Source organism: Amblyomma maculatum, chromosome 2 (assembly GCF_055883805.1).
Source record: "Amblyomma maculatum isolate TAMU_Amacu chromosome 2, ASM5588380v1, whole genome shotgun sequence".
NCBI classification, from domain to species: Eukaryota; Metazoa; Arthropoda; class Arachnida; order Ixodida; family Ixodidae; genus Amblyomma; species Amblyomma maculatum.
The window spans coordinates 45,264,808-45,277,099 of record NC_139345.1 but is presented as its reverse complement, the minus strand read 5'-3'; the positions used below and the strand labels follow the sequence as shown (position 1 = coordinate 45,277,099).

Here is a 12,292-nt window from a genome sequence, read left to right as displayed (position 1 = left end):
CGATGCATTACAACTTCAATTTATGCTTACACCCTTAATAGGGAAAATCTGCTCCCGGAGCACTCTCCATTAGGCACCGCAAGTTTAATCAAGTATGTTTTATTCAAAAGTGAATCTTTCTAACAAGGCTTTGAGAACTGTTTTGACATTGGTCTGCGCTGAACGTATAACTGCTAGTGGGCTATATATATCACGTAGATATTTTGTCAAACATTTGGGGCGCAAAAGGGTTTGCTTCTGATCCACATCGTTTGCCCGTAATAAATCCGCAGCGTTGCAAACGTCCTCAAGAAAAAAACACATTTGGTCCTGCCCTCTCCGACAGGCTAGCACTTCCACGAATGACCAACAGCTCCCACTACACGACTTAGAAAACAAGTCCCTTAGGCTTTAAACTCTTTCGCAAAGTTGTACAAGCATGCGTAATTGCGTTATCTGCTCATAAAGGCTCATGTCATGTCCGCCTTAGTCATAACATTCGTACAGGGCTGGACGCATGATAATAGAGGAGTACGCATTAAATCAGTGCGCACTTTGGGGCCCACATATTGAAGGTCGTGGCTGGCCATGCCTAAAACTTCCGGAATAGCGGCCGCTTTAGAGATTTACACAGAGAGTGGAAAATAATACAGGTGAAGACACATTTTATGAAAAATTAGGAGGAAGCGTAAGCTTTTCCTTAAAAGCAGACGCGGTAGCGCGACTTAAGGGTTCACCCTAATTCAAAGAAAAGTGCATGTACGCGAAACGCAAGTTAATCCTGCAAACGAGTCAATTGACGCTTTATCATCATACACTTTAAAGCGGAGCTTATGTGTCTACACCATTTTTTTTTCCGACCACCGTCTCAGGAACGAGCTGTATACACTATCAGTTATTAATTGTTTGCTGTCTCCTTCTGCTTGCTGAAAATATTTATTGTAATTATAGGAACACTTCAAGCTATCTCTCTATTTTAGGCAACCGTAGGAAATATCGACGAAAGCGTTTACGATTATCTCCGTCAGCAAATGCATGTACGTGTCGTCTTGAGAATATTTGCTCCCAAATTTCTTTACTGACCATAAAAGTCACCTTAAATCACAGGTCAGCACCTAATACATAAAAAAGTAACCCCCTATGCTAAGGCCTAGCTAACGCTTTTAACCTAACATATAAAGTTTGTTCAACGGAAGAAAGGTGTTCTCAAGAAATAAGTTGACCTGCATGAGTGTGGTCTCTATTCGGCAAGAATTTCATTTACAGAGTTTAATGTGAAAAATATTGGATTCGTTCACCTTGCCGCACATAATTAAGCGAAAAGAATTGGAGCTCTCCGTAGCCGTCGTCATGGTAAAAGTCGCTGCTTATCTGAACCACACCTTTGCCCTCAGGTGCGAGACCCCAGACGAAGAAAATAAAAAAAGACGCGAGAACATTTCTAGGTCAGGTCTAAAAAATAATGCCAATTCGAATGAACAAAAAGTTCGTCGCATACGACAATGCAGGTGGAAGAGAAGCCTGGTCGTGAGGCTTCTTCCGGAAATGAGAGCGCCAGTGTAAGCGGCCCTAGATTCTAAGAACTTCGCCTCGTGGGCCGGAGATGCAATAAAAATTTCCTGACCCTACGCCGCACGTGGAATACCGCCATTTACTCAGGCTGCTCCAGGCAGTTACCAAAGATGACAGCCTACGCATACTTCCAGGATTCGCCGAAAGAACAGAATAAATTCTAATTTCGGCGAACGGTGTGTTTACTTATCTAAACATGTATTTGGCCGCACTTTTGTGGAATAGTTCTGCATCAAAGGTTCCAACGTCTATCTGCTGCCAGAAACAGATGATCCTCGTCGAGGAAAGTGGTGAACTTGGTTAAGAGTTATTTTTGTTCTTTCGAATATTTGGCACGTCGCTAGGAGAATTAGTCGATTTAATTAAAAGAAACATTTTTCAAAAGGCATTATTGGTAAAATATTGGACATTGATTTTTATTTTTGTTCCCTGACGTTTGCAAAAGTAATTAAATGTTTGAAATATTGCAACGGCGAACCATATGTCTGCTTCATTTCCCAAGGTTAAACAATTTATATCGAAAAATATTCGTATCTCCCAATAATGACTGTCTTCTTATGGTAAAGCTGACTTCATCGTGTTTACCTTTATGCACAAAAAAGGTTGGAAGTGTGGGGGGGGGGGGGGGGGGGGGGACTGAAAGAGATGGTAAACTTCTAATTGGAGACACAGATTCAACTGGGAGAAGAGATTTGGAATTTTTCTGTTAACGGGGGAACAGGGAGGGCCATAGCTTGCTCTGGAGATTGTACATCAGAGAGATAGGTATTTTTGCCTCAGTAAACATGGTTGCAATGATGATGGTGATGATGAAAGGCTAGTAAATACCCAAACAATCAGAAACGTTCACCAGTGGTAGATTTCCTTTATGAGAAAATAAAAATACCTTCATGACTTCCGTTCAGGGAATATAAAACAACGAACAACGATTTGCTCTGGATAACACAGTTCTGGGAAAAGCATCGAACACCCGAGGCTTTCAAAGCGGGCGCACCAAAAAAAAAATTTACCCTCCGCATCCTGTCAACTTGCTGATATTTCTACTTAACTTGGAGGCTGGTGGTGTTTCTTTATATGAATAATATTCTGAGGCAATTGAGGAGGTTCTTCAGGAATTATTTTTCCTTCTGCTGCAGTGACGGATTGACGTCGTACTTTATGTCGACGGGTGCGACCCCAAAATTTGTTCATGCGCTACCACTAAGGTCCTCGCACGTCAACTTCGTCTGTTTGTCACTGAAACATTACCTTAAAACCAAACGCAAAATTTTATGTGACGTGCCTACGAACATCTTTCGCATTTTGCCAACTGAGCTAAATCGACGGCAATTTTTCGCTTATTTGTTCTGTCTAGCCGGCAACAATACTCTCATAAATTTTGTTCTCTCTTTCTTCTGCCTAAATCGTACGTGTTAAATATTTTCCCAACTTGAATATTTTGAGCTGAGTAAGCAGTTTTTTTTTTATTTTATACTCGTATTCGTCTATCACTATTGCAACGCCTCCTCTATTTCTATCGATAGAAAAGCCGCTGGCCATTGTTACAATGGTGGAGTCGAAAGGTTCTCTTCGTATACATTCGACTAAGATACGTTATGCATTTGTATGCGAGTCTTCTGTTTGGTTTCTTCAGAAGCACAGTTGTAATTTTTGCTTGGCGAAATGTCCCTGACTTGGACACCTTATTTTTGCCATTACAGGAGACATGGACCATTGTTACAATAGTAGTATGGGGAAGTCTCTCCTCCTTCATATGCCTTCGTTTAAAGTCTGCCCTGCATTGGTGAACGACGATTGCGTTTGGTGTCGGTCATGCTACAGTCATTTATAAGGATTTATATGTTACGGACTTGGGCATGTTATTAGAGCGAGAGCTCTACTACGCCAGGTTTTGCCAAGGCAACTGCGATGACTAATTACCACACCTTGACCCTTGACATTCGATCTCTGACCTTAGATACGAGAGCTTAACCACAAGCGTATCCAAGACATTAAGAGCTTTCGCTTTGCAGCAAGATTAAGTTTCCATAATTTGTATGAAGAGTTCATGCAGTTACCGTCCCAAGGCCTTTTGTCTATGATGGATCCGCCGTATGTGTTGGGCCTCTTCCTTACTGCATACGCACTATGTTTCGAGCACATTGTTCATCTTCGGCTATATCCATGGCCATCCCGAAGACGAGAATAACGTTCCACGTCGCCAGCAGCGGCTTTGCCGCTAACAACATCTTCGGCCGCTGGTGCGCAGAACGAAGTATGCACCGCTCCGCCGTCATTTCTGAATGCTTTTTTGATTGGCATTTCAAGGCGGTTTTAGGCCTTTTAAACTAACCTGCTGGCGCACGTTCAATAATGTGCCACCTGATGACAGAATTCCTGCGCCAAGCGGCAATGGAACTTTTGCTTACACAGTTCACGATCATAATTATTTTCTTAGCATTTTCATTGTTGCCCGCTCCTTTCTAGTGGCGATAGAGCAGTTCGCGTTATTAGAAACAATAAACAAGGAAGAGGCGATGGCACAGAAACGCTGCCCGATTATTTGTATCCGGGGCTCTTCAGCATAGACCGGAACACAACTTCCTCAACGTGTTCACCACCCTGATGTGCCTAAGCTTGATACTCTTATAGGAGCCAGGTCGCTTGACTTGCGAAGGAATTAGATTAGCAATAAGAAATATATTGGCGTGGGTTTCAAGCTAATTAGTAATGAAATCAGTTATGGCTGCTTGCAATGTGCAGTACACCTGAACCAAATGCATGAGCCTGCCAGGATAGCTATAAATAATAATAATCAACCAATCAATCTTTATTTAATGTGCTCAGGAACAACCATGTGGTCTTGGTGCTGCAGCACAAATAAAAAGAAATGAAAATACACGCACAGATAGAACACAAAAGAAGAAACAAATAACACATGAAATGAAACTGAGACGAAAAGTGTCACAGAACGAAAGAAATCAATGAGTAGCATGTCCTATATGCACATTCAGAGAATTGTAGAGCACATCACGAAAAAAAATAGAAAGAGAAAAAAACAACTGACGTTGATTATAGCAATAGAATATACATAAAATAAACAACCATTCCAGGCAAATAATAATAATAATAATAATAATGATAATAATAATAATAATAATAATAATAATAATAATAATAATAATAATAATAATAATAATAATAATAATAATAATAATAATAATAATAATAATAATAATAATAATAATAATAATAATATAATAATAATAATAATAATAATAATAATAATAATAATAATAATAATAATAATAATAATAATAATAATAATAATAATAATCAATCAATCAATCAATCTTTATTTAATGTGCGCAGGAACAACCATGTGGTCTTTGTGCTGCAGCACAAATAAAAAAAAAGAAACAAAAATGAAAAAGCACAAACATGTTTACACACACAAAGAGAACACAAAAAAATAAATAAATAATACATGAAATGAAACAGACGAAAAGTATCACGGAAAGTAAGCAAACAATGAGTAGCATCACTTATATACACAGTGAGAGAATTTTTTAGCACACCAGGAAATAAAGAAAAAAAAAACGAACGGTAGATAGAAGACAAAAAAAAAACAACAACAAATAACTGACATTGATTATAGTAATACAGAAATATACATAAAATAAACAACCCTTCCAGGCGCAACAAGTGCATGGTACTTAAAACACAGGCTAGAAATACAGAATAATACAATAAAGAAGTAAAATTGAACAAGGGGCAGTAAGATTCGAATATAGAGTTTAAAGTTGAAATATAAGTAAGAAACGGATAAAAAGTAGTTCACGATACAGACAGCATTGAACAGGAGAAAAAGCAAGAAGTGAAGTAAATACAATTTAAGGCTAGAAAGTGGGAGTTTTAAGTGATAAAGTACTATTTAGAATACAACGCTACGAACATCCAATGTAAATGAACAGAGCGAGTTTTGGAAGATGTCAAGGTGAGGACAAAAAGAGTTAAATAACCACTGCATCCTGTCCAGAGGGGAGTGGGAATGAAGAGGAGAAACCTGAAATGGTCTGAATTCCCTCATGCTCTTTCGCGGAACGCGCAGTAGGATGTACTCTAAGAGCTGAGGGCACATAATGTGGCCATGAAGGAGTTTGTACAGAAATATGATATCAAGTCTGATACGACGGCAGTGAAGGGTAGGAAGATTCAGTTGGGCGCTCCTGGTGGAGCGAGAGGGGGAAGTTGCGCAAGGAAAGCGATAATGAAATATCCGTAAAAATTTTTTTTGTACTCTGTCAACCTTGTCCAAGTTCGATTTGCAAGTGCCATTCCAAACAACCGACGCATACTCCAAGACCGGCAGGCATATGGACAGGTACAGTTTTAGGAACGGAAGTGGAGTATGGAACTCTCTCGAAAGTCTGCAAACGAATCCGAGTGTGCGCATAGCCCGCTGAGCAATGCGGTTAATGTGAGAGGAGAAGCTGAGGGTGCGGTCAAAAAGTACACCAAGGTCATTAATTTCATCAACCCTATCCAACAGCACGGAATTCACAGAATAATGGTAGAGAAAGCTATGTGTTTTACGAGTAAAGGACACAACCCTAGTTTTGGAAGAATTGAGGGTAAGTCGATTCATCGCACACCAATCAGAAAAAGCAGATATGTCCGATTGCAACAACACGCAATCTTGAAAAGAATGTATTACCTTGAATATTTTTATATCATCAGCATAAAAAAGAAACGAGGAGTTCTTTATCGCCGCGGAAACATCATTAATAAAAACGGAGAAGAGAAGCGGGCCTAGTACTGAACCTTGAGGAACTCCACTCGTTGCAGGGTAAACGAAAGAAGTCTGTCCATTGACACCGACAAAGCAGAAGCGATCAAGGAGATAGTTGCGTAGGAGGGCTACGAGTGAGACTTCAACGCCAGAGAGTAGAAGTTTTTCAAGAAGTAGTGAGTGAGTAACAACGTCGAAAGCTTTGCTCATATCACAGTACACAGTATCAACCTGACCCCTCTGAAGGACAGCTGCAGAGGCATACGTCATAAACGTGACAAGGTTGGTAGAAGTAGAGCGGCCCGACATGAAGCCATGTTGATTCGGTACTATGATATGTTTGAGATGGAAGGAAAGTACGCTGTGCAAAGCTAATTCGAACAGCTTAGAGGTTGCACATAGAAGAGAAATCGGACGATAATTGGAAACATCAGATTTGTTTCCAGACTTGAAGACAGGAAACACGCTTGCCATTTTCCACACGCGAGGAAAGGCAGCATTTTTTAAACAGTTATTAAATATGGCAGTCAGTACTGGTACGAAGATATAACTGAAGGCTTTTATTATGGCAGCTGGAATGCCATCAGGTCCAGGAGACAAAGATGGTCTCAGACGCTTAAGACTCTCAGTTATCAACTCCTCGTCAAAGAGAATGGAATTAGATAGTGCACCAGATGGGAGGCAAACGGAATCACAATGTGGATGTTTGTAAACGGATGAAAAATGTTGTGCAAAACTGTCGGCAACATCCCGAACTTCCGAACCCTGAGAGTCAACTAAGCTGATACTTAAATCTGATTTAATGGAACGCTTGCGAACGTAACGCCAATAATAATAGTAATAATAATAATAATAATAATAATAATAATAATAATAATAATAATAATAATAATAATAATAATAATAATAATAATAATAATAATAATAATAATAATAATAATAATAATAATAATAATAATAATAATAATAATAATAATAATAATAACAATATAAGCAATCAATCAATTATTATAGTGCGCAAAAACAACCATATCGTTTTCGTACTGTAGCACAAATAACAAACTGCACTCACTCAGAAGTTTTTGCACACAGAGATAGAACACAAAAGATAAAACAAATAACACATAAAATGAAATGGAGACGAAAAGAGACACGGAGAAAAAGAAATCAATGGCCCGCATGTCTTGTTTACATGGTGTGAGAATTGTAGAGCACATGACGAAAACAAAAGCGATAGATAAAGAAAAATACAAATGACTGCCATTGACTATAGTAATATAGAAGTATACATAAAATAAACAACCATTCCAGGCACAACAAGTGCGTGGTACCGAAAACACAGGCTAGAAATACAGAATAATAATAATAATAATAATAATAATAATAATAATAATAATAATAATAATAATAATAATAATAATAATAATAAATCTTTCTTTAATGTGCGCAGGAACAGCCATGTGGTCTTCGTGCTGCAGCAAAAAAAAAAAAATGACAATGCACACAAACATTTTACACCCACATATAGAACACAAAAAAAGAAACAAATAACACATGAAATGAAACTGAGACGGAAAATGTCACGGAAAGAAAGAAATCAACGAGTAGCATGTCTTATATACACAGTCAGAAAATTGCAGAGCACATGACGAAAAAAGAAATAATAATAATACATTTCTCACTGAACTGCTGGTGCGTACTATACGTTTGCATGACTTTTTGGATTAACACATGTGACGCAGCTTCTTGGCACCTGCAGGGGAGTCTTTCTTACGAATCTGCTGAAAAAAAATAGCTGGATATCCAGATGTTCTCCGTCACTTTCCCACGCTCAGTACAAATGCATGGGGTAGCAGGAAGTATTCTGTCGTCGCTGTCTAGCGCCTATTATTTCAGCGCTCAATCTCCTGCCCTCTCCCCAGTGTTAGTATTCTTACTTTATCGTTGGCAAACCCAAGTGGCAAAAGTCTTGACGGGTGATCGCGGACGCGTAACTTTGACCACTGCAACTCTGCGAGGCCTTGAACATACATCATAAAAGCTAACATTCTAATGTGCCAATGCAAAACAAGATATCAAAAGAACCTTTTGTCCACATTACTAGTGTATGAAAACCTGACGGCGGTGTCAAAATTGCGTTTCGTTCACATTTCTGAAGTCGCCAAACCAAATCTTAGTCATCATAAGCGGCACTGGCTGGCTATTGACAATCTGCGTACATGTTGTCGACTACTGACGTTACATGGGCTGTACCCGCATGCCATCTACAGCTTTCAGCACGCTTAACACAGAGATGTGTATCCCAAAAGACTTGAATGTAATGGCCAAGCCACGGTAGCCTAGTACCTACGGCACTCGACTGGGAACCCTAGACATAGTGTTCGATATCGGCCAAGACGGCCATGTTTCGATGGAGTTTCGATCGAGGTAAAAAGCAAGCTCGTCGTGTACTAAGCGATGTCCGTCCTTGCTGAAGAAGGCCAGGGAGTCAAAATTTTCTGAAGCCCTCCATTGGGCAATCGCAGGTTTTGTGAGATCAGTCTTCTAGTCCAAACAAGACTTCAATGGACACCCTGACTAAACAGCTGTCACAAACCACGTCAAAGTAAAGTTTGAGACGTTTAGAAAATTACACGTGTTCCGATGTCGTTTTGGGGCGGTAAATGCACAAACCTCTAGAGGAAGCGATACGGGTGTACTGGTCTGCGATTTCTGAACAGTTCTATGGTTGCCCACTTGCCTGTAAAGCGTGCACCACTGCAGTAATGATCGTGTTGCGGTGAAGTATAGCAGCTACTGTAGCATATTCGGGTAGTCGTGGATCATTTAAAACAGAAATCTTTGAACTTTAAATGTAGCCTTCTCATCAAAGCGACACTGAACATGCGGCTGAAGCCGAGGACCTTTCGAAACTTTCGAAATACGGACAGAATAATCAGGTACGTTCCGGTAATTTTATTATTTTTGATCATTACAAATGGTATGCATATTTCACTGAAAACTTGTAGGCAGCACCGTTTGAAGACTATTCTACTTTGTGAAACTCTAGTAATGAACCTGGGGTATAAGATACGATCGTCTAAATTCCAAACCGTTTAACTGCGAATTAGAAACCGGAGTATTCGCTTAGAAGCTCATGATTGATGTGACGCAGTTGTTGAATATCTCGCTTCACTTGACAGAATGGCGGATAGATAGGAGCCGTTCATGTGGCCAGAGTGTAACGCCAATATTTTATGTTCCCAAATACAAAATATTTAAAAACTTCTGTGGACAGTACATTCATTTATTTTTTTTTTCTTAATATTGAATGTGCTAGTTCTCACCACGCGTTGTGGTCAAGTAAATCGCAAACAAAGTTTCTAGTTTGTTGCCTTGTTCATTACTATCCCACAAATTACAATTCCCAGTCATTCATGAGGAAAGTAACGCCGCTGTTGTGATAAGAATAGTCCGGTGGGGGGGGGTGAAAAGTACTGGCAAGACAAATCTTCGTGTATCTTGAGTGAAAAGAAAATGTTGAGCAAGTGTAATGAGTAAAGAATGCTAGCAGGGTTGAAGGCAAATTATCACTCACCACTTTTCCAACAAATGGTTTTAAGTCATTTTGGGTTACTACGAAGAGGCAGTGTAGCATATTCCCCTAATTACCTATAATAGGCTGACAAACTTTTTCACCGAAACCGCACCGACGTTTCGCATGTCGGAACTGAATTTTATAAGCAGCATAGAGTAAAAACGAGATTGCAATTTCAATTCTTAGCTTCTGCACTTTACGGCAGTTTTTTTTCTTTTCGCACCCGGTTCAAGCTTCACAGTTCTCTTTTTACTCCCGTCGTCTTCAGCGAGGCATATAGGGTGCGTTCGACGTTCCTTTCATTTTATCCCCGCTTTTCTTCCTTTTGCTGCATATTCAGCCGTCCGATCTGCAAAACGCCCATCCGTGGCGATCGGGGCCCGCTCCATCTATCAATGGCATCGGCAGTCATGTTCTGCCTGGTCCGTTCCATCCAGTACCGAATTCCGTTTACGCCATCGTTTTGCCTTTCGCCGTTCTCTTGTGGATTTATCCGACCTCTTCTTTTTTTTATCGAACGCTGGCCGCCCACTCCCATAGCCCATAGCATCACACGCACCCTTGTGGGCACCCAAGCGTGAGACGCCGAGTGTAAAAGCGCCAAAAAGGAAGCCTGTAGGGGAACGGACAAGTCGGCGCACCGTTCAGTTCCGGCGGCGGTGGTCTTCCGTTTTCTAAACAAAACCTGTCCTCTCGATCTTCTCCCACCTTTGCTTCTCTGCGTCTTTCAGACCACCCATCCGCCCCACTGCTTCTTTCCATTTTGGTGGAGGGGTGAAAAAAAAACAGCAATTTATTTTACTTCATTTTTGTGTGGTGGTGCTCTTGGCATTCCTCGAAGACGGCGACGACGACGGAAGGGACGCCACGGTGATATTTATTGCGCCTTTATATTCATACTGCTATTTGTTTCTTGTCATATATTTATTCGTATATATCTCAATGCGTCAATTTTTTCCTCTCCCTGTTCTTTATGAGTAGGTGCTCAGGGGGGTGTGTGAGAGTGTAGATGCGCCTTCCCGCCATCTCACTTGCTGATTGTGCCTCGAAGCTGCACTGGAAGTCTCATCAATATTCTGATAGCCGCGGGTCCTGGCTCTCTCATCTCCTTCTCTCGCGCCAGTGCTACCCGGCATAGGGCGGTGGTGGAACCGGCCCAGGAAGAGGAGGAGAAAGAAGGGCGCTTCAATTCTCTGAGAAATCACTCGGGCGTTTGCCAATCACATTGGAGTGGCTCTTGGAGACGTGGCTTCGAAACCTCCCCCTTTTCCTTTTTCCCTCTCCTTCAACGCTCGAGCTCGGCGTAGGAGTATGTTTTTACCCACTTATTCAGTTATTTCTTTACATTTCACAGTTATTGTCTTTAGCAGAGAGGGCGAAATTCGTTTTGGCTCCTTTTGGAGACGAGACAATGACTGGCACATTGGCCTGAATTGCCACTCGGGCAACTGTTGTCGCTGTTCTTGAAAATTCATTCTTATAAAATTGACTTAGTCTTTCCAGAACACTCGCGTCGAAGTTCGCGTATGAGAGGACAGCATATTGCTTTCATTAGGGAGGCTAAACGAAAGCAATAAACTGCCACACACCTTCAGGTTCTGTTCACATTGCAGTATATATATCTGCGTCGCAGGCACTGTGCACTGCCTTTTAACGCTACACTTACCGATTTGCTGCCGTCAGCGTCATTACTGTATAGGCCCACAATATGTGGATAACTATTAGGTGGACGCAAAACTATTGGAGTCTCTTGTGTTCATACGCCCCAAATTTTAGAGTCAGCCTAGTTTTTCATCATTTATTTGTAAAATTGGTGATCATATTTATCAACAGATCCGCCAACAAAGGCACTGCGCAGCGTCACTTCAAGACCACATTTTTATGCAAGCACTACGCGGGACGTTAACACACCGCTGTTTCTCCTGTGAAAAAAAAATAAATATCTACTCCATTAGCGTGGCAGATCAAATACTTAAGCTATATTACCTGTGAAGAGTCTGTATAGAGTTCGTCGCCTCCATTCGGTATTCAAAAGAAGCCGCTACTTTCATCGTTAGTATGCATACGCAGTGCAGCCACCTTGATAGGCTGCTTGCTTACCGCACTGTTTTTATGAGTGACATACAGCTATGTTTGAGGAACATTATTTCCGAACAAAATAGTAAAAAAGAGTTGCTCTCACGCCTAAGCTGCTTCTCTATAAGGCATTCTGAGCAAATGTATAGACCGAGCTGCAGAGATGTGCTCTAGATGCGAAACCTACACCTGCATGGGGGCCATTATATCTGTTCATTCCTACCGGTTAGAGAAACTGCAACGGCTTACTAGTAGCACGATCAGCAAGGTCAGTATTATAAATCTCTGAACGCTATGCGCAGGATAATATTGTGGCC

General features: G+C 40.7%; 1 long non-coding RNA gene across 2 annotated transcripts in view; it reads right to left on the bottom strand.

Moving 5' to 3' along the window:
• Positions 1–12,292, bottom strand: part of LOC146198548 (uncharacterized) — a 407,190-nt gene that overhangs the window by 183,683 nt on the left and 211,215 nt on the right. The window lies entirely within an intron of this gene.